Source organism: Lepisosteus platostomus, chromosome 6 (genome assembly GCF_059453375.1).
Source record: "Lepisosteus platostomus isolate fLepPlt1 chromosome 6, fLepPlt1.hap1, whole genome shotgun sequence".
Taxonomy (NCBI): Eukaryota; Metazoa; Chordata; class Actinopteri; order Semionotiformes; family Lepisosteidae; genus Lepisosteus; species Lepisosteus platostomus.
In genome coordinates this window covers 6,314,948-6,339,633 of record NC_142616.1, presented here as the reverse complement: position 1 = coordinate 6,339,633, position 24,686 = coordinate 6,314,948, and the positions used below count along the sequence as shown (strand labels likewise).

At 38.5% G+C, this 24,686-nt stretch overlaps 1 long non-coding RNA gene and 1 gene segment (V, D, J or C); one reads left to right on the top strand and one right to left on the bottom strand.

The window, feature by feature from the left end:
• The window catches only part of LOC148659775 (immunoglobulin mu heavy chain-like), a 123,066-nt gene that overhangs the window by 6,328 nt on the left and 92,052 nt on the right, over window positions 1-24,686 (top strand).
• Window positions 1-24,686, bottom strand: part of LOC148659776 (uncharacterized) — a 118,366-nt gene that overhangs the window by 10,351 nt on the left and 83,329 nt on the right. The gene's annotated exons all lie outside the window — the stretch shown is intronic.

Genomic DNA, 24,686 nt, shown 5'->3' with positions numbered 1-24,686 from the left:
GGGATTACAATCGTGACACCCAGTCCAGCTCGGAGATCGGAAAGCCAGGACAGAGCCTGCGGCTGTCCTGTGCAGTCAGTGGATATTCCCTGACGGATAGCAGCTATGCAAGGGGCTGGATTCGTCAGCCCCTTGGAAAGGGACTGGAGTGGCTGGCAGAAATGCAGACACAAACGTAGACTCCTTCAAGGGCCGGTTCACAGTGTCCAAGTCTGGCAGCTCAGTCTACCTGCAGATGAACAGACTACAGTCTGACGACACAGCTGTGTAGGAACGTGAAGGGAAGGTGCCCTTCACTGCCTGTACAATAACTGTCTAAACACACTGAAGGAGAATACGTAGCAGCTACATGACATCAAATAAAATCACTTAATTTTATCTTTATTTCCATTATGCATTTCACCAATTAAAAGCAACAGCTTCTCAAACTCTGCTGGAGCCAGTATTCTGGACTGTGTTTATTTGCACAATGAAGACGACAACACTTTGCTACAATTCAGTGAAAACGCTAACGCACAGTAGCCACTAGGGGGAGCTGCATGATAATGTGGTGAAGATTTACACTGTTACATTTCAATCCAGTTTGTGCTCATGTAAACTACAGGTACTGGTATTCTTTTAACTGAGCAATTCTATTAGCAAACTATATCAAACAAAAAGCAGTGCAAATAGATGTTTGCAGATACCCATAGAATAAGTCATTCTCAGCACAATCAATGTTTATCATTTATCTTGTGACATGCTCATGAGTTAACGTTAAATAAAAAAATAGGTTGATCCATTAATCAGCTGTCAGCTGGGATGTGCCGTGAGAGAAATTGGAGGCATGCTGCAGTAACATTGCAACACATTCTGTGATCGTGCAGAGTCCAGTTTCTGGTTATAACCTATTGCAAACTCCATGTTCTCCAATAGGCAATGTCTTTTATTAAATGTTACTCTCAAGATTCAAAGGTACTTTTAATAAGTTTTACAACTATTCGAAGATGTCAAACAAATATAGTTCGTGCCTTTTTATAAAAAATACAATATGCCAACATGGAGCCACGATTTTTACAATACACACCCGAATTCTCACTTTATCTTTTGGGGGAACACAGTAGTTCGTGAATTCTAGTCATCTATATTCCCAGTGATCTCTCTAAAAATTTCATGTTTCCGACACACCAGAAGCAGTTGTAGTAATTGTCTGTAGACACAATACAGCACAGGAGGTCACTTCCTCTTGAAAGCTCTTCACCTAGAGATTGTAACACATCACATGATCATATAAAGTCCAGTTTCTCATTATGAACTAAAAAAACAAATCCAGGTTCTCCTATAAGCAATTCAGTTTATGATGTGTTACATTAATGATGCGGAGTTACAGTGGTGCAGAAATTTGCATTGCTCCTTCACAGTGCAGGGACCCTGGGTTCAACTCCAGACCTGGGCTACTTTCTGTATGGAGATTGTATGTTTTCCTCATGTTCATGTCGGTTCCTGTAGAGTTCTGCTCAGTTTCCTCCCACAGTCCAAAGACATACTGGTAGGTTAGTTTGGCTTCTGGGAAAATCGGCCCTGGTGTGAGTGTGTGCACTGTGTTGGACTGATGTCCTGTCCAAAGTGTAGCCCACCTTGTGCCCTTTGCTTGCTGTGATGGGCTCTGTCTCTTCTGCTGGCCTGGAGTGGTTGAAGTCTTTTAGTAATGGATGAATGGGGACATATATTTTGATCAAAAACAATCCACATAAAGAGAAAGCCACAATTTAAACACAAAACACTGACTCTCAGGTGTCCATTCTGACATTCTTCTGATGCAGTCTGGTCCTCAGGTTAAAAAGGCAGGAGAGTCTCTCATACTGTCATGTCAGGGCTCAGTCAAGATGTGTACAGATATGGCTTTTCTAATTCATATACAAACTGGATCCAACAGACTCCTGGGAAAGGCCTGGAATGGCTGGCCTACATCAGTAGAGATGGTGGTAACACAAGCTATGCCCAGTCTGTCAAGGGAAGACTCACCATCTCACAAAATATTTCCAGCAGCACACTATACTTACAGATGAGCAGCCTGAAGACTCTGCTGTATATTACTGTGCAACCCACACGCAGATCAAGTTCAGCAAACAGATGGTACAAAAACCACATGCTGTATGTAATTTGGGTAAGTTCGTGAATTGTTTTTGCTATGGCTTACTATGCAGTGAATCATTGTGTTATCACTTACAGAGAATAATTTTTAAATGTGTCAGTTTCCTCGCCTGTCACTGCACTATATTGCCAAACAAAACGCCACTAAATAAAGTGTTGTTCTTCTGAGAAAACCATAACAGCCTGAAAAAGAGGTGCGTGTGCATCTTTGTTTCCCAGTGTCTTGTCATAGCTGCAGCACAATTGCATCTTTATTAGGATGGTCTTGAATTAAGCCACCAGCTTCTCTTCTATATATGCATATGATATACCTGGCCTTCCTTCCCAGCATTCTCTGCTGATAAACTCTCCTCCCACCCATTGTGCATCACCAGCATAGCAGTCCTTTGGCCCCTCCCAATTGAGTGAGGGGAGGTGGGTGGGGTGGATGGAGGGCAGATCTCTTCAGTCACATGGTCAGGATATTTATATACTGCACCCCCAGAAACAGTTGGGGGAAGTTGGGGTTCAAATTCATAAGAGACTCAGATTTCTTCAATATTTTTCTGTCGGTTTTTCATTTTACTTATTCCTTCAGATCTTGTACAGTATATAATGTATCTCCAGAAGAAGAGGGGAAGTGGGTTGTCAAAATCATTAGTGACTCAAATAATTACTAACAGATTTCTGTTGGTTTCTGATTGGTTATTTGTGAGTTTGTGTTAACTATTACAGATAATTCCTTAAAAGATAATAGTTGGAACATGATTCAAAAGTCAATGAATTCAACCAAATTATAAAACTACAGTATATCCTTTGATATACTGTATCCTTTGATACTGTGAATTAGTGAAACAATTCTCTGTTAAAAGTTCATCTTTTGCTCATTTATTAAAAAAATAGAACTCTGAAATATATATCCTAGTCTATGGGTTTTACCCCAAATTTGTCAATTGGACCCTGTTACTTTGTGTATAAATCTTTTTTTTTTTTACTGTTACTCTTACTTATTATTGTTCCCAAAATCATCAAAGTAAAACCATTAATAGTAGGGCATTTGTTTTCAGGATACAACATTCTAAAGATGCAGGGAAATTTGTATATGAAACCATACATTATGTGTAACCTGTATACAGTGTGTCTTTCTGTGAAGAAGTTGCTCCTGTTCTCCATTTTCAAACCTCTTCGTTATAGTATCCACTGTCTTCCATGGGGAAGTGCATTGCAAACTGAGACAGAAAACAGCCCTGTAGCTTATATTCTTGAGACCTGTGGCCAGTGAGACTCATATGCAAAGCAGGGTTACTAGTGTTGTATTTAAGAGCCTCACCAAGGCTGAATCACCAGCAAAGACAGAGGGTGAACCAGACTGAGCCAGACATGAAGACTATGTTGTGTGTCTGGCTTTTAATGCATTTCTTAAAGGGTATGTGCACATACTGTATATACTTATTATGCGTGATGATGCTTAGGAAGACAGTCTTCAATTCTTAATGACACCAATTCTTTTACAGGGACTTTCTCTGTCTCCTTGGTTCCATCAACTTTTTCCGAAGTGAAACAACCTGGACAGTCTCTGAGCATCACCTGTCAAACCTCTGGGTACTCATTTTCCTGCTGTAACATTCACTGGCTTCGCCAGGCTCCGGGAAAGGGCTTGGAGTGGCTCGGGTTTGATGGCAGCACAAATTACGCAGACAGTGTGAAAGGACGACTGACTCTGAACAGAGACAACTCGAACAGCAGGTCTTCACTGACTCTGAACAACCTGAAGGCAGAAGACACGGCTGTGTATTACTGTGCTCGAGACTCACAATGATACAAACTGACACAGATGTCATACAAATACTGCTTCCTCTTTCCAGTGCTGATGGCCCCTCTGCAGGACAGCGGATAAATGGATTGAACACTGTAACTGGTAAAAAAGAAGATTTAAATAATGAAAATTAAGAAAAACTGTGCTCTGCAAACCACAGCTTAAAGCGCCTACCACCTCCTACCCCACCACTACCCCACCCCCACTCCTACAAAGCCAAGAAGTCAAATTCACTTAGAGTCATTCAAATTCACTGAGGGCTGTTGAAGATCACAGTCTTTATTACAACAGTATACAATGCAAATATTAGGAATTTACTTCAAGGCACTGCAGCTACAGTATGGTTTACAATCAGCATATCAGTACATACATAAAAGGGAAAAATTAAATCAACTAGGATCACCAAACCAACCTCTTGGTTTTTGTCAAACAGTGTAGTAGCACCATGGACAGCCTCATGGACAGTACTTGGAATCTCTCCAATAATCTGGATCGAGAATTCTTAGGAAGCAATTAAGAATTCAAGAATGAGACATGTTTTGCATGCTGAGAACCCAAGTATTCCATATATCAAAGTGCACTTGATTCATGAATAGTCAGCAGTAATGAGATTTCAATTTTTTTCTTTCATTTGTTCCCCCAAAACTACAAAGTCTCCCGGGTTTCCAGAAAACTAAGCTCATGGTGTCCAGCACATCCTCTGCTTTGTCTATCCATCCACCACCACAAAGCAGTGCAGTGAAGATGCTTCCAGGCCTAAAAGTCTTAACCAGCACAGTGTCTACAAGCAGGAAGAAGAGACGCTGATTCTCCAGTCAGGATTGCACCTGCCTAAACTCTCTTGTGTGGACCTTGCTCCCATTCACCCCCATTCTATGGTGTGATCACAAACAGATTGAGTGCACATGGTGTTTGTTCACAGTCCTTACGTGCAAAACAATCATTGCTTTGATTTATTTTGCAGACATCTACCTGCACATGGAAACTAAATCCAATCATTCTTCACTGTCACTTCTCAATAATTTGTATTTCTTATTGCTACAGGAAATTAAGCTTTGTTATCTTAGGTGTCTTAAAGTATCAATTCAAAATATAGATGTAGGTGGCCAATTTTAATGGTGCAATAGGTTTATTCCATGCTGAAAAGAGAAGAGAGAAAAAACAATGTTTAGGCTGTTAAGCCTTCTTCAGGTGTGAGAAAGACAGGGCAGACAGCAAAGATTAAATAGCACAGAAGAACAAAAGCTGGGAGAGGGGAGGAGGCAGGAGGGGCAGAGAGGCCACTCAGGAAGTGCAAAGTGGAGAGGAGTGAAGAAAGGTGTGAAGTCAAAACCTGCATGAAAATAGAGAAGATTACACAAAAATAAATCGGTCATTGAGAGAAAGGAGACGGTGTGAACCTAGTTTCAAGATGAGTTTAGTTTCTGTTGTCTTTCTGCTGTGGGAGGTGAGAAACCCTTCTCTGAGAAAAGAGACAGAGATATGTGAGCATGGCCATTTGAGGTGAAATGAAATCTTTAATCTTTACAGCCCAAACATCTCCTCTGAAGTGGTCTCTTAGCCTCCTTCTCTTTTCTCCAGCGTAGATAACTGGGCATTTTTTGCAGGAGATGCAGTAAATGAGGCTGCTGGAGGTACAGGATGTCGTCTGGGTGATCTGGAATTGACCTGAGGGCCCTGAATGAGCGTGTTGTTAGATATGAATTTGCAGGTGATGCAGCGAGTTCTGTTGCAGAGGAAGGTGCCTGGTGGGGATGATGGCCGAGTGCGGTCAAGGGAGCTGTGAACAAGACGTTCTCACACATAATCACACTGTTGGATGGATGGATACACAAAACTTTTCACAATTTGAGGGATGTTTTTTTATCTTTGTCATATCTTTAATGGCATATCATTCCAAAAACAAACTAAAAAATCTTGTTCAGTTTTTTTTTCCTTTGGGATGTTTGTTGTAGCCATTGAAAACATTGTGAAAACAGACCTATTGAGATTTTTAGGAAGTAGAAATCTAGCCCTGAATGATAATCTTGAAGGGTTTATCTGAGCAGCTCATAGGGATCTTACAATCATCCTCTCTTACATTCTGACAAAGTTGGATTCCTTGGTGTCTCTCTACCCTTTCTCTTAGCTCTCTTTTCAACCTTTTCTTTCTATCAACAAGTCTTGTCTGACGTGACATTTCACTGGATTTAAAGGAGCACCCTCTGAGAACACGCCCCCTCTAAGAATTCTAGTCAAATCGAAGGGAAAGAGCTGTATAAATGATCTCAAGAAAAGAAGAAGTAGCGACTCACTTTCCTTTGTATTGTCTGACTCAAGTATCTTGCCAAGCAATGGCAATTGTACAAATTTTAGCGTTTACAGCATTTGTTTTGAAAAGTAAGTCTTACTAAATGTAAACTTGGCAACATTAAAGCAGACAATACAATGTTACAATACAATGTTGGCAGCAGATAGTAACACAATTATCAATGTGTTTTTTAATCTTTTAATTCTTCCAGGTGTCCAGTCCGCTGTGGTTCTGACCCAGCCTGATCCTCAGCTGGTCGCTCCAGGAGGGAAGCTCACCTTGACCTGCACCTGGTCTGGATCTGACCTTTCAAGTTCAGACATGAGCTGGATTCGACAGGCTCCTCAGAAAGGCCTAGAATGGGTATCATACATCAGTGGTCCAAGTGGAAGCAACAAGCAATATTCCAGCTCTGTCCAGGGAAGATTCACCATCTCCAGAGACAACGCCAAAAACACAATTTACTTAGAGATGAGCAGCCTGAAGACTGAAGACACAGCTGTGTACTACTGTCCCCGAGACCCACAGTGATACATAGAGTGAGTGAAGCCCAGCAAAAACCTCTCTCAGGCTGAACTGTGTACCTAAAAAAGCAATTAGTATCTTATAAGCTGATATACAATCTGTATGTTCCTTGTGACAAAATATCTTGAAAAGTTATTTTAGAATTATATCAAAATATTAGATTAGAACTATTAAAATTCTATTTTATTTTTCTATACTATTAGATATCCTAGGAATTGATGTTTGAACTTAATAAGCAAAGTATGTGTGGATGAGGATGTGATTTCACTTGATTTTTTATCCCTTGAATATATACAAAAATCTAAGAAACAAAATAAACATTTCCACCAATCCATAAAAATAAAGCACTTTTCTCTCCAAAAACATTTTTTTTCCACAAGTCAAACAATAATAAACATAAAAACGTTAAACAAAATCCACTGACATAACCTCTCTTTCGTTCTATCTTCTTTTCAACCTACTGTACCTATTCATCTTTAAAGTAAATTTAATGTCTTTAAAGTATTTTATACACTAGCAACCAGCACTCTGTGTGACTATGAAAGTCTGTTCCATCTCTAAAACGAACAGTGAGAATACTAATACTACTAATACTACATAAAAGAAATAATCTTACCTCAGATCAATACTTTATTAGATGAGACATGCACCTGCACATCAAGTGGTTTACTAATAGTCCACTAGGGTGAGGTGTATTATAATTCAAATGTAATGTATTAATGCAAAGTCACTATTACCTAGATCCTTTTTTTTTTCTTTTTCAATTCGAATTTTGCTTTGACCTACCGATACCTATCGTATCTTTAAAATTTACTAACCACAACAGAAATAACTTCGTGTAATGCTGTAAATTGAAATTTGCTTCAAGACACTGCAGACTGCTGTGCAATATGAAGCATATTATACACAGGTGACCAGCACTCTATAACTACAGATCTCTTTAATATAAACAAACACTGGGATGGACACAAGGCAACAGGATGAATAATTTTTTTTATCACTGTCATCTCATTTATAATGGTTAGAGACAATTTGAGCAAAAACATATTGGAAAACCATTTCAGGCTGCAATGTAAAGCCAGATTTATTTTGTTTGCTATAATGGAAAAAAAATACTCTTAACTCTTCCTTTGAATAAGTTTTCATATAGCCTGAATAATATTACCTTATAGATAGATATTATAGATATCATTTTTAACCAATTGCAAGTATAGTTTCGAAAGACTTGTTGGCTACAGAAGACCCTGACCTTAACCCTAACACTAACCCCAACTCTAACCTTAATACTAATACTTCTGTAATGTGCTGTTGATAAAACATTACAAACACCTAAGGCATTCTGAATACCTGTATATAACACATTTGAGTTTCTCTATTAGAAAGGAAGTTACATTAAGAAATTGATAGTTATGTGAGATTCTAGTCTCCACACACTTATGGGTCCCCAAAACCAGTCCTTGCTAGATCTTTTATAAAACAAAAGAAAGACATTTTATAAAATAACTCTTGTTACAAAACGCCATGCAGCAGATGCAGTGATGCTGAGAGCTGGCTGTTCAGAATTGTTCTGCCTGGTCAGGGCTCTTGGCTTTTCAGAGCTGCGCTGGTACAGACCCTGCCCCTCTCCAGGTGCTATTCAAATGTAACTGATTTTGCTTTCTATAAAAGCCACAGAGATTCACAAGACAGAGAAAGAACAGAAAATGTAGAACAAGGCAGGCAACCATGAAGTAAACAGCAGCTGTTATCTTTGGGATGGGTGGCCTATAACAGCTATACTAGTGTCAGCAACGATAACTATATCATATATACAGTGCCTTGCGAAAGTATTCGGCCCCCTTGAACTTTTCAACCTTTTGCCACATTTCAGGCTTCAAACATAAAGATATAAATTTTTTATTTTATGTGAAGAATCACCAACAAGTGGGACACAATTGTGAAGTGGAACGAAATCTATTGGATTTTTGAAACTTTTTTAACTAATAAAAAAATGAAAAGTGGGGCGTGCAAAATTATTCGGCCCCTTTACTTTCAGTGCAGCAAACTCACTCCAGAAGTTCAGCGAGGATCTTTGAATGATCCAATGTTGTCCTAAATGACTGATGGTGATAAATAGAATCCACCTGTGTGTAATCAAGTCTCTGTATAAATGCACCTGCTCTGTGATAGTCTCAAGGTTCTGTTGAAAGCGCAGAGAGCATCATGAAGACCAAGAAACACACCAGGCAGGTCCGTAATACTGTTGTGGAGAAGTTTAAAGCTGGATTTGGATACAAAAAGATTTCCCAAGCTTCAAACATCCCAAGGAGCACTGTGCAAGCGATCATCTTGAAATGGAAGGAGTATCAGACCACTGCAAATCTACCAAGACCTGGCCGTCCCTCTAAACTTTCAGCTCAGACAAGGAGAAGACTGATCAGAGATGCAGCCAAGAGGCCCATGATCACTCTGGATGAACTGCAGAGAACTACAGCTGAGGTGGGAGAGTCTGTCCATAGGACAACAATCAGTCTTACACTGCACAAATCTGGCCTTTATGGAAGAGTGGCAAGAAGAAAGCCATTTCTCAAAGATATCCATGAAAAGTCTCGTCTAAAGTTTGCCACAAGCCACCTGGGAGACACCCCAAACATGTGGAAGAAGGTGCTCTGGTCAGATGAAACCAAAATCGAACTTTTTGGCCACAATGCAAAACGATATGTTTGGCGTAAAAGCAACACAGCTCATCACCCTCAACACACCATCCCCACTGTCAAACATGGTGGTGGCAGCATCATGGTTTGGGCCTGCTTTTCTTCAGCAGGGACAGGGAAGATGGTTAAAATTGAGGGGAAGATGGATGCAGCCAAATACAGGACCATTCTGGATGAAAACCTGTTGGAGTCTGCAAAAGACCTGAAACTGGGACGGAGATTTATCTTCCAACAAGACAATGATCCCAAACATACAGCAAAATCTACAAAGGAATGGTTCACAAATAAACGTATCCAGGTGTTTGAATGGCCAAGTCAAAGTCCAGACCTGAATCCAATCGAGAATCTGTGGAAAGAGCTGAAAACTGCTGTTCACAAACGCTCTCCATCCAACCTCACTGAGCTCGAGCTGTTTTGCAAGGAAGAATGGGCAAGAATTTCAGTCTCTCGATGTGCAAAACTGATAGAGACATACCCCAAGCGACTTGCAGCTGTAATCGCAGCAAAAGGTGGCTCTACAAAGTATTAACGCAAGGGGGCCGAATAATTTTGCACGCCCCACTTTTCATTTTTTTATTAGTTAAAAAAGTTTCAAAAATCCAATAGATTTCGTTCCACTTCACAATTGTGTCCCACTTGTTGGTGATTCTTCACATAAAATAAAAAATTTATATCTTTATGTTTGAAGCCTGAAATGTGGCAAAAGGTTGAAAAGTTCAAGGGGGCCGAATACTTTCGCAAGGCACTGTATATCAACTCTATCAAGTGTCAAAGTAACATAAGAGTACTGAAAAAATGTGGCTTATTTAGAAATATCCAGTTTCAAGACTGAAGGCACAGCAGTGTATTACTGTGCTCAGAGGACACAGTGAAGCAAAGTGACGCAGTAGATGTAAAAAAAAGAAATTCTTCCTGCTTAACATCTATTGGACTGCCCTGGGTATAGAGTTTTATCTGCTGAATTTACAGCTTTAAAAATATTTTATTTTAGCACAGCTTTGTGACATAGCCTGTATAACATTCTGAAACTGGTTTCTTCTGTTATGTATTAATATTACTCTTTTTAACTCTACAACTCATACAGGCAACATGATGTTCACCTCAGATGAAGAATTTACTTTTTTCACAGCGTCTTCTTGTTCTCAATTGGAAGTAACAATAAACAGAAAAGTGGAGTCAGATTTATTTCCTTTGCTGTAATAAATTATTTGTATCCTATTGTATACAACAATAATAAAATAAATGAATGCCATTAAGTGGCTTTCTGATTTCAAACCCCTACTTATCTTTGTGAGTGTGTGTGTGTTTCTCTTCGTCCTGGACTCGGTTTCAGGAAACAGATGAAATCTCCATTGTCTCAAGGTTTCTCTGTTTCTCCTTCCTTGAAACGCTCAATGAGGCATGAATGACACTTATTTTACACCCCTTGACCCTGGGAGCTGTAGTACTGTCCACGTCTCTGATATTCATTAAATAACAATAAAAATGTGGAATGGTCCATATCACTATTCTTTGTAGTTTGTGTTTTGGGTAGTTGGGCTTCAGAAGATATTTTAGTGTGTTTAAAACTAATACTGATGTTTTGGGCAAACATTTTCATATCCTTATTTTCATACTTAAAGCTGTAAGATATAATTACATAAAAGCGCATGATTTCTTGTTTAGCACACATCGTCTACCTGTCTGTGGAATCCTGCCATGTTACTGTATGTTGTGCATTTACTGTAATCTTTGCAGCTCTAAGCTATATTTTCTATTTGATTAACGTCATATTACTCATGTTCCTTTTACTTCTTTCATGCTGATGTTGTTTTGGACAAAAACACTTTCATACCCAGCATACTGTACATTGAAGACATATTTGTCCTGCTGTAAGATCTGTAAAAATCTGTAAAATGCATTTCCTTATATTTTAAAATAATGTCTTTATTTTGAATTCATATTGTTTGCCTTCCTGTAGCAAACTACCATGTTAGTTTGTGGTTTTTATTGTAATTTCTAATTAAAGTCCACCTATCAATGGTAAATTATCATGTTATTTTGAATTATTCTATTGCAAAAGAATAGAGTAAAATAGAATATAGTAGAATATAATAGAGCTTTAATAATTTAAAGCTACAAAGTATGTACTATGTGCATGTCATTTTACTTATATATTCTTGTGTCTGTTCCACATAAATCCATTAAGTTGCACCTGTTCATTTTTTTATTGACTGATTAATGTGTTTAAAAGGGATACAACTCACAGGCATTGAAAAGACAAGAAGACAGTTTCACAAACGTCTCCTGACTTTGAATGCTAGAATTTATTTTAACCACAATTTAGAAAACTGTCGGAAACCCTGAATTTAACTGACGCGTAATTAACAATATTGGAATTAGCGCTTGCGTATACAGGAAAAGTCTTGACTCAAGTAGATGTATTTCATGTAAGTGAATCTGCTGTAGTTTCTTTAATGGGATGTGACTGATAATCATGTCAGTCTCATCAAATTCAAATTGAAAACGGAGCAGCTGTAATTGAAATGTTTACTCTGATGCACAGATAATAGTTTAATGCCCCAGAAGCAAGTGCTATTTAAATGTGTCCTACTGCAGGTTTATGCAAATCCGCCAGTATCTTCTCCTATTTAATCCTCTGTCATTCTTCTGATCACAAGTGAGGCACTAACTGCAGGTCTTCTTTCTTTGTGTCAGTATTGAAGGGTCACAATGCAGATACTGATTGCATTCTTCATGATAGCATTGTGTACAGGTGTGTATTTCATTCAACTGGAAACCAGCAGTGGTAGGAATGTTTTCTATATTAATTACTCTGGAAACTATCTATGTATTAGCACTGTTTTGTCTCTTCCCAGGTGTCCAGTCTGACATTGTTCTGACCCAGTCCAGTCCTCAGGTGAAAAAGCCAGGAGAGTCACTGTCTTGTCAGGGCTCTGGGCAGGACAACTTTGGCAATGCCATTACTGATTATTATGTGAGCTGGATCCGACAGGCTTCTGGGCAAGGCCTGGAATGGCTGGGCTACATCAGTAGTTCTGGTGGTAGCACAGATTATATCCCATCTGTCAAGGGAAGATTCAGCATCTCCAGAGACAATTCCAAAAGCACAGTGAACTTACAGATGAGCAGCCTGAAGACTGAAGACTCTGCAGTGTATTACTGTGCTATAGGCACAGTGAGAGAAGTCAGTGTACTGCTTGTACAAACTACTAAGCACCCAAACTGTGGAATAATATTCCTATAAATATTAGGGAGGCTGGCTCTGTGAATATTTTTAAACGGCAGCTCAAAACATACTTTTTTACTCTTGCTTTCCATTGATTTTTCTTATATGATTCTAATGCTATTTTTATTGTTTGTGCATGGTTCTTTTAATTTGTTATTGTTGCTTATTTTAAGTTAGCTTTCTTTTTTTCTTCTTCTTTGTAATAAGCACTTTGAGTTACCAAAATTGTATGAAAGGTGCTATACAAATAAAAATTGTTATTATTAAAAAAGAATTGTCCTCTGATAAAGAATATGAAAACACAATGTTATCCTTTCTGGTATGAAAAAGGTATAAATCTACTTTGGTATCCTAGTATTTCAGCATACTGGTGCCAATATGCAGATATTATCTGCTGAACTAATTAATTTATTTTTCAGATTTAGTCTTTGAGGTTTTTTCTAATTTAGTAAGTATTAAAAGTTCAAGTTTTATCAAATAAGTTTAAATTTGTATACACATTCATCTGTTTATGATGGAATTTTCTGATTTTCCACACATCGAAGTGTTTGCTGTGGTTGGGTGAAAGCAGTGTTGCACACTAAAATCTGAAGTGTGCATTGAGATAATGTAATGTATCTTTTTCAAATAGATACACAATCATGGACACACCAGGAAATAATAAAGTCCTCTTCTGCTTTTTAAGTCCTTGATTAAATACAAGTCCTGTTTGGTTGACGATGTCTGTTTTAAACACATTATAAGATTATAAATAATGGATACTATTTTTTACATAATTTAATTCAGTATGTCACATATACATAATTGTGAAGTGCTGTAGATTTCAAAACTTGATTTGTAGGCAACACCTTTAACGTTGCTATATACACATGATTTAAAATCGAAGGAATAAGCTCAAAAACGTTTTTTTTTTCTGAAAGAGATGGAACAAACTCTTTAATAAAACGTCACATGCAATGAAGGATCAATATACAGTATGTACACACCACTCTGACTCCCACAGCCTAGCACTATGAACCCTCGTTCTCTGTTTGAATTACTCACAAACCCGAAGCAACTGTACTTAACTTGTACAAACACACAGAAAATACAGCATCAGGGGCTCACTATCTGTTTAAATCTGTACTCCTAGAGGTTTATGTGAATCTCCCTGTTCTTCTTGTTATTTAACAGGTTAAAATGCAGACATTTGGGCTCTTCCTCATGATAGTTTTGTATTTGTCAAATGTATTTGTCAAATTTGTCAAGTATCTTGTTAGCTGAGAGAGCTGCAGATGTAGTAAAGTAGACAGAGAGAGGCTCCAGCAACAATCGCCAACTTTCTGACTCTGTTTTCTGTTTCCAGGTATCCAGTCTGGCATTGTTTTCACCCAGTCTCACATTTCACTATCTTCAGAGACATTCCCAAAGGCACACTGTACTTATGGATGAGCAGCCTGAAGACTGAAGGCTCTGCTGTGTATTACTGTGCTGCACGCACGCTGATCAAGTTCAAACAGATGATACAAAAAACATATACTGTAATAAATTTAGGGAAGTACATAAGTGTTGGTACTATGGTAACTATGCAGTTTGTGACTGTATTGTTTTCTTTGTAGCACAAAAGGTAATAAAAGAAAATGAAAAATAATATAACATGTAAAAACATAAAAATATATAAATGTATAGGTGCCTTCAGTTGTCTTTATGAGCCATGGCAATCTCCAACCAAAATGTGACAAAATCTTCCAATTAAGATTTGATCCTCTGCGAAAACCATATATAACTGTAAAAAATGATATGTTTAGCTTATTTTCCCAATGTCTTGAAATAGTTGCAGCCCAAATTCATTCCAATCACAACAGAATGATTTTCTCATTAAGGTCGTGATCTGGATCAATGGGGTCTGGAATGTTGACCTCACCACAAAGAGTGACTGAAAAAGTTGGAATATTTACCTGATTTAGGATCATGACCGTGAATTCCAGAATTCTTCTGACTTCTCCACCACCATGTAGTGGAGATTCCAAGCAGCGGAGCCTGTGTAGGAAAGGAATCCTTTCTGACTTCCTGGGAGAGTTTACAATGGAAGTTCACCAGCTACCTCCTCCAGATACTGTACATGAGATATCTGGCTTTCGTTCCCACAATTCTCTGCTCATCAGTCCTCCACCCACTTCATCTTCATCCCCGCTGCTGCAGAAGCTTGGCCCCACCCTCTCAGGGGGGACTGGGTGGGAAGCAGGGGGGCAGAACCATCTCCTGTCACCTTGGCCGGGTTGTCATCACTCTAGGCAAGTGAGGTTAAAGCCAAATATAAAGTTATCAGCATCCTTGTTTAATAACCCACAAGATATGTACTGTACTTAGTGTACAGTATCTACAGAAACAGAGTGCAAGAAAGGGTTACAAATAGTTATTATGTCATCATTCCTGTTTCTTTTTAATCAGGTTTTAGGAAGAAAAAAACACACCTTTTCTGGTTTTTCATTTTGTTCATCTTACAATATTTCAGGGTGTGAAAGAATTGCAACTGGCAATCTTGCATTACAAGAAGAAATTAACCTTTTCTGTTCCCATCTCAAATGGCTGTAGGTTCATCTTAGAAATTAGATAAAATATTCAGAATAATCTGTAAATTTGTCGTAAAAAGATGTTAAATGTTCAAACTTCACACAAGTGTCAAAGAATTAATTGGCAATCTGGAAAAGAAATTCAAAACTCTTTTCCTTCATTGCTGTGGTTTTATAAAGAACGTATTGGTAGAGGTCCTGCCCTTTTCAGAAAGATATTCAAATTACTTGAGACGTGTTGCCCATTAAAGTTGGAGGGATCCTGACTGCTGTCATTGTCTGTTAGGTGCAACGCTGATCAGCATGACTGTTTCTGCTGTGGTGTTCTTCATCTCCTGTGCTCTTGCATGTTAGTTTAGTTTATCAATCATATTGGAATATTTATTTCATTGTAACTGTTAAACAGGGGATCAGTGTCCTTGATTGTTCTGTTTTCTGTTTCCAGGTGTCCAGTCTGCTGTGGTCCTGACCCAGCCAGGTCCTCAGCTGGTCGCTCCAGGAGGGAAGCTCACCTTGACTTGCACAGGATCTGGGTATGAGTTTAAAGATTATTGGATGAGCTGGATACGACAGGCTCCTCAGAAAGGACTGGAATGGGTGGCCTCTATCAGCAGCCCAAGTGGAAGCAACAAGTATTATTCCACCTCTGTCCAAGGAAGATTCACCATCTCCAGAGACAATGACAAAAGCACTGTTCACTTAGAGATGAGCAGCCTGAAGACTGAAGACACAGCTGTGTACTACTGTGCCCGAGACCCACAGTGATACATAGAGTGAGTGAAGCCCAGCAAAAACCTCTCTCAGGCTGAACTGTCTGAAGACTGAAGACTCTGCAGTGTATCACTGTGTAAGAGGTACAGTGAGTGAAGTCTGATTGTACAAAACTCGTTCTACAGTGTTCTAGAAGAAAACAAATAGTATGAAGTTTGAAGTTAGTTCTGTTTCTTTGGAATGTTCTTCTGACACATAAATTGAAGACACAATGTTACCTGTTGTGAAAAAAGGTGTTTATCATGTAAGTGTCTCTGCCTGTCAGCATCAGTATCAGTATGCAGAGTTCAGCTATTCTATTAAGTCTTTCTGATAAAGCAAGTGAAGAGTTTATCAGAAGAGTTGTAATACATTTCCCTTTGCTTAATCAGCATTTTTAAGATTGTTCCACACAAACAAGTGTCCTCTGAGTGTTGACTGCTGCATACCTGGCTGTTCACTGTGATGTGCTGTGAGATACTTTACTAAGTCCTGAATATATACTTAGTCACAGATAAACCAGGAAATGAAATTCTTAGCAACTTCATTCATGTGAAAACTCATCAAAATGAACCTTGGGGTATTTCTGACACAATTACATTCAGGTCCTGTTTAGTAGAGAATGTCTGTTTTAATCACAGTATAGAATTTGGTGCTGACATTTGGTGATAAAATTATGAATAATGCATGATACCCCTTATATAATTTAACATAGCAGTTTTAATTACTGTATATAACTAAGTGTCTCAAATAAAAAATCCAAGATCTGTAGACAACATCTTTTACCTTGTGACATACTTATGATTTAAAATGAAATGAACATGTCCACAAACGTTTAATGAAAGAGATCTAATGAATACTTAAAAAGTGCATTACATACAATGAAGAAGCAACATACTTTCATTGTAAATATGGCAAGTATTTAAAAATCATTCTGACTCTCACACAGTCTGGCCCTATGAACCCTCATTGTTTTTTTTTCCATTTACTGACACTGTCAATAGAGTTTCTAGCAGGTTACACTGGTTTTCATAAAATTAAAATCTAAGGTATGATCATTATGAGTGACTAATCAGACTGTAACTTAAGAGGTGGTACAAAACCACTAGTGGCTCAAAAGACATTTTGTAGTTTTCAATTGGTCTAGGATGGGTTCACACTATTTTTGACATGTAAACTCTGTCAGGAATATTCTTCAGGAAATCTTATTTCTGTGTTTTGGATTTTTGTCCTTAAAGTCTTCCGTATCCATTTCAACAAATAATAAATGAGGAACACATCATAAAACAATACATTTAGCAGTCTGTACAAATGCATTTGTTATATTATTATGCTCCCTAGTGTTCCTAGTTGACTGCAGCACTATGTTACCAGTGTGCACAGCACAGCTAACTCACTGTGTGTGTGTGCTGCCTGAGCAGTCCACTGTCTCTGTCTCTGCACTGCAGCACAGTTTCTACTGTATCTGCTGTCAACAGTCTCACACACAGTATGGGTTCATCCACACCCTTCAAGATCTGTTGTTAATCCTTATCAACAGTTGGATCCATTTACAGAAAGCTTTGTGTAAAAACATGTTGTGTATTTCAGATGTATCATGTGAATAGAGCTTGGTCTTGATTTCATTGTTGAATGTCAGGTGTCTTTTAGCATTCTTTGGAAGATGAAATATGTACTGTAATTGGTCTGCCATTCAGCACTGAGTCTTACAGGCAAACGTGGACTTTGTAGACTTATATTTGCTTTTGATAACTCTGTTGCAGCATCTAAGAGAGTTTTATAGAAAGCTTTCTTTTGGAACACAGAACTCACATGAAAGAGGCTTAGAGAATCAAGCGATGATTGTCCTCTTTTATTAAAGGTCCCAGAGCACATATGCAAAGTATTTTACAGCAGCTTCCTTTAAAATCCTCTCCCCACAGCTCTGACATTAACTGTATAGTTAGAGAAACAGAATTTCTTATAGGCTCAGAATCGGGAAATTATTTCATTTTCAGCAGAACAAAATGTTGCTTGTGTATTTTGTACTTTTATTTGGATATTTTAAATGTGCGTATGCTGTTTTTAAAATTAAAATTGTTGTTGTTTTTGTTTCATATTGTACATTTACATTAATATTTTATAAAAAAATATTCTTTTTGCAGGTGTCTATTGTGATATTTCATTGACTCAGTCTCCAGCAGTTGGGAAGAAGCCTGGTGAATCAGGCAAACTGTCTTGTATAATCTCTGGATTAAAAATGACCAGCTACTACATGCACTGGGTGCGCCAGGCTCCTGGGAAAGGGCTGGAGTGGATTGGGAGAGTAAACAGTGGCTCAGGAAATGAACCACTTTATGCCGACTCTCTAAAAGGGCAGTTTGTCCTCACTGAAGACATGCCCAGTAACATGCAGTACATAGAAGCCAAGAACCTGAAGCCTGAAGACATTGCTGTGTATTACTGTGCTCGATACCACAGTGAGGGAAGGCATCAAGACTTCTGTACAAAAACAGTAAGCACAAAATGAGCTGGGTATAAGGAATTCGACAAAGCTCTTTTGCAGCTCCATCTTACAATGATACAATCATTTTCACATCATTTGAATTTTTTTTTTGAGAAACTAGTTCACAGTACCTAGGAAAAAGGAGTCTAGGAATTAGGTCCTCTACTCCCTTTTAGTATAAACTATTATTCCTGCTGAACTACAATGACAATACAATACAACAACTAAAACACATATGTATTACAGGCCAATGTCACTATTTAACTACAATCTCAATATAGTACATTATAAATCAGTATCACTTCTGAATTAAATTCACAGTGCAGCATATTGTAAACCAATATTCACTACTGAAATTCAATTACATATAAACAGAATGACATATGTAGGCCGGTATCACTGTTGAACTAGAATAAAATACAGTCTAATACATCGCGTTCTAGGACATACAGTAAATTGAAAAAAAACCCAGAACATTCTGCACTCCTCAAGGACCAGAGTTATCCACTCCAGACTCGTGCACTGATAACCTATTCACTCCTTTAGAATCTTCCCTTTGTTTTCAGTGTATTACTGCACATTTCTGTAATAAAAACAACACTCACCAGGGACACAGAGTGACAAGTCCTCTTGTTGCTCATGATTGCATTACAAATCCTGGGAATATATATCAAAATAAAATAAATAAATCCCAAACAACACTAACAATGCAATTTATCTCTTGATCCCTTGATATGGAATATGGACTTTATCAAAGTTTGAGCTATTTGCTTTTAAAAGTATTTATAATTGTATCCTGTGTCCTTTAAGTACTAAAACAAATGAACATGTGAATATTGTTTAGTTGTTATCTCCTGTAAAACCCCACTTGTCTGTGTGAGAGTGTGTGTGTTTCCATTCGTCATGCATTGACTCAATTTCAGGAAACAGATGGGATCCCCAGTGACTCCAACGGTTTTGTGCTTTTCCTCTTAATGGTTTGTTGCAGAAATATCCCACAAAGTAAAAACATGATACATCCTGACCCTGCATGCTGTAGCTCTCCCCACTTCTAATAATAATAATAATAATAATCTATAATGTTTCTTTATTAGCCCTATACAATTTCTTGCATTAGGAATTCATCTTTTCGCATACCCCAGCTTTTCTCCATGAGACACAGACACACAGACAGAGAGAGAGCTTGGGGTCAGAGCGCAGGGTCAGCCATTGTACAGCGCCCCTGGAGCAGTTGGGGTTAAGGGCCTTGCTCAGGGGCCCAACGGAGTAGGATTCCTCTGCCAGCCGGAGGATTTGAACCAGCAACCTGATAGTCATTAAGGCATCTTTGAAGATGTTCAATACTCGACATCACTGTTGATTGATGATTGTATTCTGCATATTTCTTTTTTATCTTCAATACAAAGATATCTTTATTGAGTGTTTCGTGATATCAAGAGTTATTTGGGCAATTTGGACTCAGTGTCCATTCAAGGCATATTTATCCTGCTGTGAGATGTTAATAAATGTCAGGTTTCACAAAGTTGTTAAATATAATTACTACTAAATGATGTCTTGTACACATTACATGTTTTTAATGTGGCATCCACCTAGCAATTGTAAATTTCCATGTTATGTTGTGTTATTCTATTGTAATCTATGAAGTTGTTCCAACCATGGAAAGATGTCTGTGTCGGGTTTTGTAGTAGACCCTATGCTATGCGGTAGAAGCTGGAGGAAACAGGAGGCGGTTTATGGGAAAACACACAGGGGTTTAATAGTGCACAAAATAATATAACAGTCCGTGAGACAGTGAACGGGGGAGACAAAAAAATGGCATCCAAATCCAAACAGGTCCAAAGGCAGGTCAGGGCACAGTCCGGGAGTCCAGCGGCGAGAAATCCATCCTGGGACACAACAAGGTTAAATTCCCCGGGAGGGGGGAGCACACGGACAAACAAAACATAGAGGTCCAAGGGTGATGGGGCGAGATCCTCTAGACCCCAGGCTCAGGAAGCAGGAGGTGTCGGGGATGAGGCCTATGCCCTCAGGAGACAGACGTAGGGTTTCCTGGTGCTAGGCGGGCCTCGCGACATCCTTACTGTAATTTTGAGCCCAGAGGACTGGAGGAGCTAGTCTTTAAATAATACACATAGCAAGGTACACCTGGGGAGTTAGCAACAATTACAGGAATAATAACAGGAGTAGTGGAGCGCTCTCTAGGGAGGGATGTCGGGCGTGACAGAAGTTATTTAAAGCTACAAAATGTTTACAAGATGGAGGTCATTTTACTCATAATCTTCTTTTGTTAAACCCACAAAAATCCATTATTTTGTATCTGTTCAACATATAATTTATTTAGTAAGTGAGTGATATGTTTAAAAGGCATTAAACTCACAGACGTGGAAGAGACAAACAGATTCACTAAGGTCTCTTGGATTTGAAAGTTAGAATCTAGTTTAGCCATGATTTAGAAAACTCTCCGAAAACAAGAATCTAATTGTCAGACAGTGAATTGGAATAAGTGCCTGTGGAGAAAAACAGAGCCTTGACTGGAGTGGATGTATTCCATGTAGATAAATGTAGTGGCTTTAATATGAGGTCAATGATAATCATACATCTGTTTCAGATTGCAAATGGGGCAGCTGTAATTGAAACATTCACTCTGATGGACTGATAATAGTCCATTTTCCCAGAGGTCAGTGCTATTTAAATATTTGCCCCTGCAAGTTCATACAAAGCTGCCTGTGTCTTCTCTTATTTAACCCTCTGCTGCTGTCCTAATCACAAGTGAAACACTGATTCACTGATGCATTGACAGATTACAATGTGTCCTTTCTTGTGTCACTATTAGCAGATTACAATGCAGATACTTATTGTGTTCTTCATGATAGTATTGTTTGTATGAAGATATTAACAACTTGATTAATTACATATTAAAAGGTTTTTCAGATTTCTTAGAGGTTCTTTTTCAAAGGCATTTGAATTATCCATCCCAGAACAATTCTTAAACCTCAGGCAAAAGCAAAATATACGCTGTGGAAATGATCAAAATAGATGGGACAGTTGATTCTCTCTACAGACACAGCAGCAGGAACATTTCAACTACATAGAGAGTTGTGCTGGTTGTGCTAGAGTTGCTGGTTTGAATCAGAGCAGATACAGCCTTGTCTTAGACCAGGATCTTTTTTACCATGTAAGAAAGCTGTTGGAACCATACAGTAGCTCTAAAAACATGCACCAAGACAAGACTTGCTTTTGGTATGTTGGTAATTTTCAGTAACAATTCCTACATTCGAAAGAAAATTATCCCATTAATTGAGAAAAAGACTTGATATCTCCATCTAGAAAGACATCGATAAACATCCTGATTTGACATCACAAGAAAATATATAAATTCCAGATTAAGGAACATTTAGAGTCAGAGGAGTGACAGTCATCTTACTAAAGTGAACAGTGACAATGATGTTCATCAAACAGTCCACAGGTGACAGTATTCCCATTTAATTAAGATTACAAGTGACCATTTAAAAAAAATGAGTCATACCTTTCAAAAAGAAAGCTATAGTAAAATAATGAAAGTCAGAAATAATCAGCTGTACTGTGAATGTAATGGCACATAGAGATCATACTGAATACTGTTTGATATTTACATTTGTGAAATTCACTCTTCTCTGTGTTACTATCATGAATGTTTTCACTGTTGTTTTTAAGATTCCTATTATGAATTACACAATGCAAAGCAGAGAAATTTGCTGATTATAAAATGAATGGTATATCCAGATGTGAACATGTCCACTTCTGTGATCTCATGCAAAACTCTTACCTTGTATTCAGATACAAAATACTTAGAATCCTTTTGATTTTAGGTTTCAGCTGTGTAAGATCAATTGAGAACTGCGCTACACTTTTATAAGTACCTATGCATGACATTTGTAGTGCAGTTGCTGTAGATCAGTAATCATTTAAATAAAGTGAAGCATTTCAAAATAAGAACATACAATTTTTTACAAAGAACTTGAACAAAATGGTTTGGTAGCTCATTCCAGATCCCCATAATCATTTCTGTAAAGAAATATCTCCTGTTCTCCAATTTGAAAACTTTTCCCTGTAGTTTCCACCTGTGTCTTCTACAGAGAAGTGTATTGAAAACTGAGACAGTTTCAACCCTGTAGCTTTTATTCAGTGAGTCCTGTGGGCAGTGAGACTCGTATGCAAATCAAGATTACTAGTCTTGTATTTAAGAGCCTCACCAAGGCTCAATCACCAGCAAAGACAGAGGGTGAGACCTGCCTTTCTGAACCAGACATGGAGACCTTTGTGTGTATTTGCCTTTTAATGCATTTCTTAAAGGGTATGTTCACAAATATACTTGTAACGTGCCATGATGTTTAAGTAGACACAACACAATTTACAATTCTTTTGAAACTGATTCTTTTACAGGGACTCTCTCTGTCTCCTTGGTTCCATCGACTTATTCTGAAGTGAAGCAACCTGGACAGTCTCTGAGCATCACCTGTCAAACTTCTGGGTACACTTTTTCAAGCTACTACATTACCTGGGTTCGCCAGGCTCCGGGAAAGGGCTTGGAGTGGCTCGGGTACGATGGCAGCACAAATTACGCAGACAGTGTGAAAGGACGACTGACTCTGAACAGAGACACCTCGAACAGCAGGTCTTCACTGACGCTGAACAACCTGAAGGCAGAAGACACGGCTGTGTATTACTGTGCTCGACAGTCACAGTGATACAAACCGACACAGATGTCACACAAATACTGCTTCCTCTTTCCACTGAAGATGCCCCCTTTGGGTGCCAGCAGAGAAACGGATAAAATAAGTGGTGAGAAAAGAGCTTAAGTTCTATTATAAATCAAGCACATTAAACAAAACTGTCCTATGTGAGCCACAGCTGAACACAAATACCCTATGTCACCCCCTAGAATGTCAAGTCAGAAAAACATTGAGTGATTATTGAATTATTGAAATTTAAATAAAGCAAATGTTCGTTGTTCATATATAATTATTCACTAGCTCGTAATAAAGTTTCATACAATTAAGGAACAACTCTGATGTTCACTCACAGGCTTTACTATAACAGTATAAAATGAAGATATTAGAAATTTGCTTTATAAACTGTAAATGGAATTTATAACAGTTCAGGATGAAGATTATCTTTCTAGGTAGGGGAACAGGTAAAGGGTTATTCCAGGCTGAAAGGAACATGAAGGAGACTCCACGGCAACAAAATGTTACGTCTCTTTTCTTTTTCCGTTCAGCATGGAATAAACCTTTACCTGCTCGTTTACAGCCTATGTATGCTAACACAGCTGCCTACTTGATCTTTCTATGTACACTCTTACATTTACAGGTATATCTTTAGTTCTGGATTTCTTTTTTACGTTTCTCTGACACGCCTCTCAGCACCCCATCCACACCCTTATAGCAGCTCCCCAGCTCATTCCTCATGAGAATAAGGATGAATCAGTCAAGCTGCCACTCCCTTAGCAAGGAGAGTCACACAAAATAACCTTTAATAATAATAACCCTCTATGACCTTCATTAGGATCTAACTTAGCTACTGTACTGCAGGCACACTATCATTAAAAGGTTCAATTACAGCTAATTTGGATCAATACATGCTATTTATGAGAAAAAAGGTCTGGGTCTAACCTGCATGCTTGGAATCTTCCAATAACCTTGATGTAGTATTTTAGGAAGCACATAACTTTACAAATGTCACAAGGAAGGAGGCATCAGGCTGCAGGAGGTAGGACCCTGTGCGTGGCTACTCCAGTGGAGTCTGGTCGGGAGGTAAATTGAGTTCCAAAACAGTATAGTACCAAACGTGGTCTTAAATGAAAGCGAGAAGTCAAAGCCAGTAGGGTTCTGTATCGAGGTACCAAAAACAGAAGGCGAAGTTGTGGTCAAATGGATAGAGTTGAGTCGGTAGCCAAAAGGTAATATAGATAATAAAAGAGACTAGTGACTAGTTTCAGACCTCAGGGAGGAAACCTCAACAGTGAGCGAGGTAGATGAGGGGAGTGAGGGTTTAACTAGTATGTGGTGTTAATTGGTTTGTGGGCATTTAGAGAGACTAGAGCTCGTGGGAATGCGGGAGCGCTTGCATGCTTCTGTGCGGTTCGTGACAACAAACTGCAAAGATGAGGCATACCTTGCATTACAAGAACTCCGGTGTACAGCATATAGTCCACTAGGGTGTGCTCTACGATAATTCAAAATCCTCTAGAGCCTG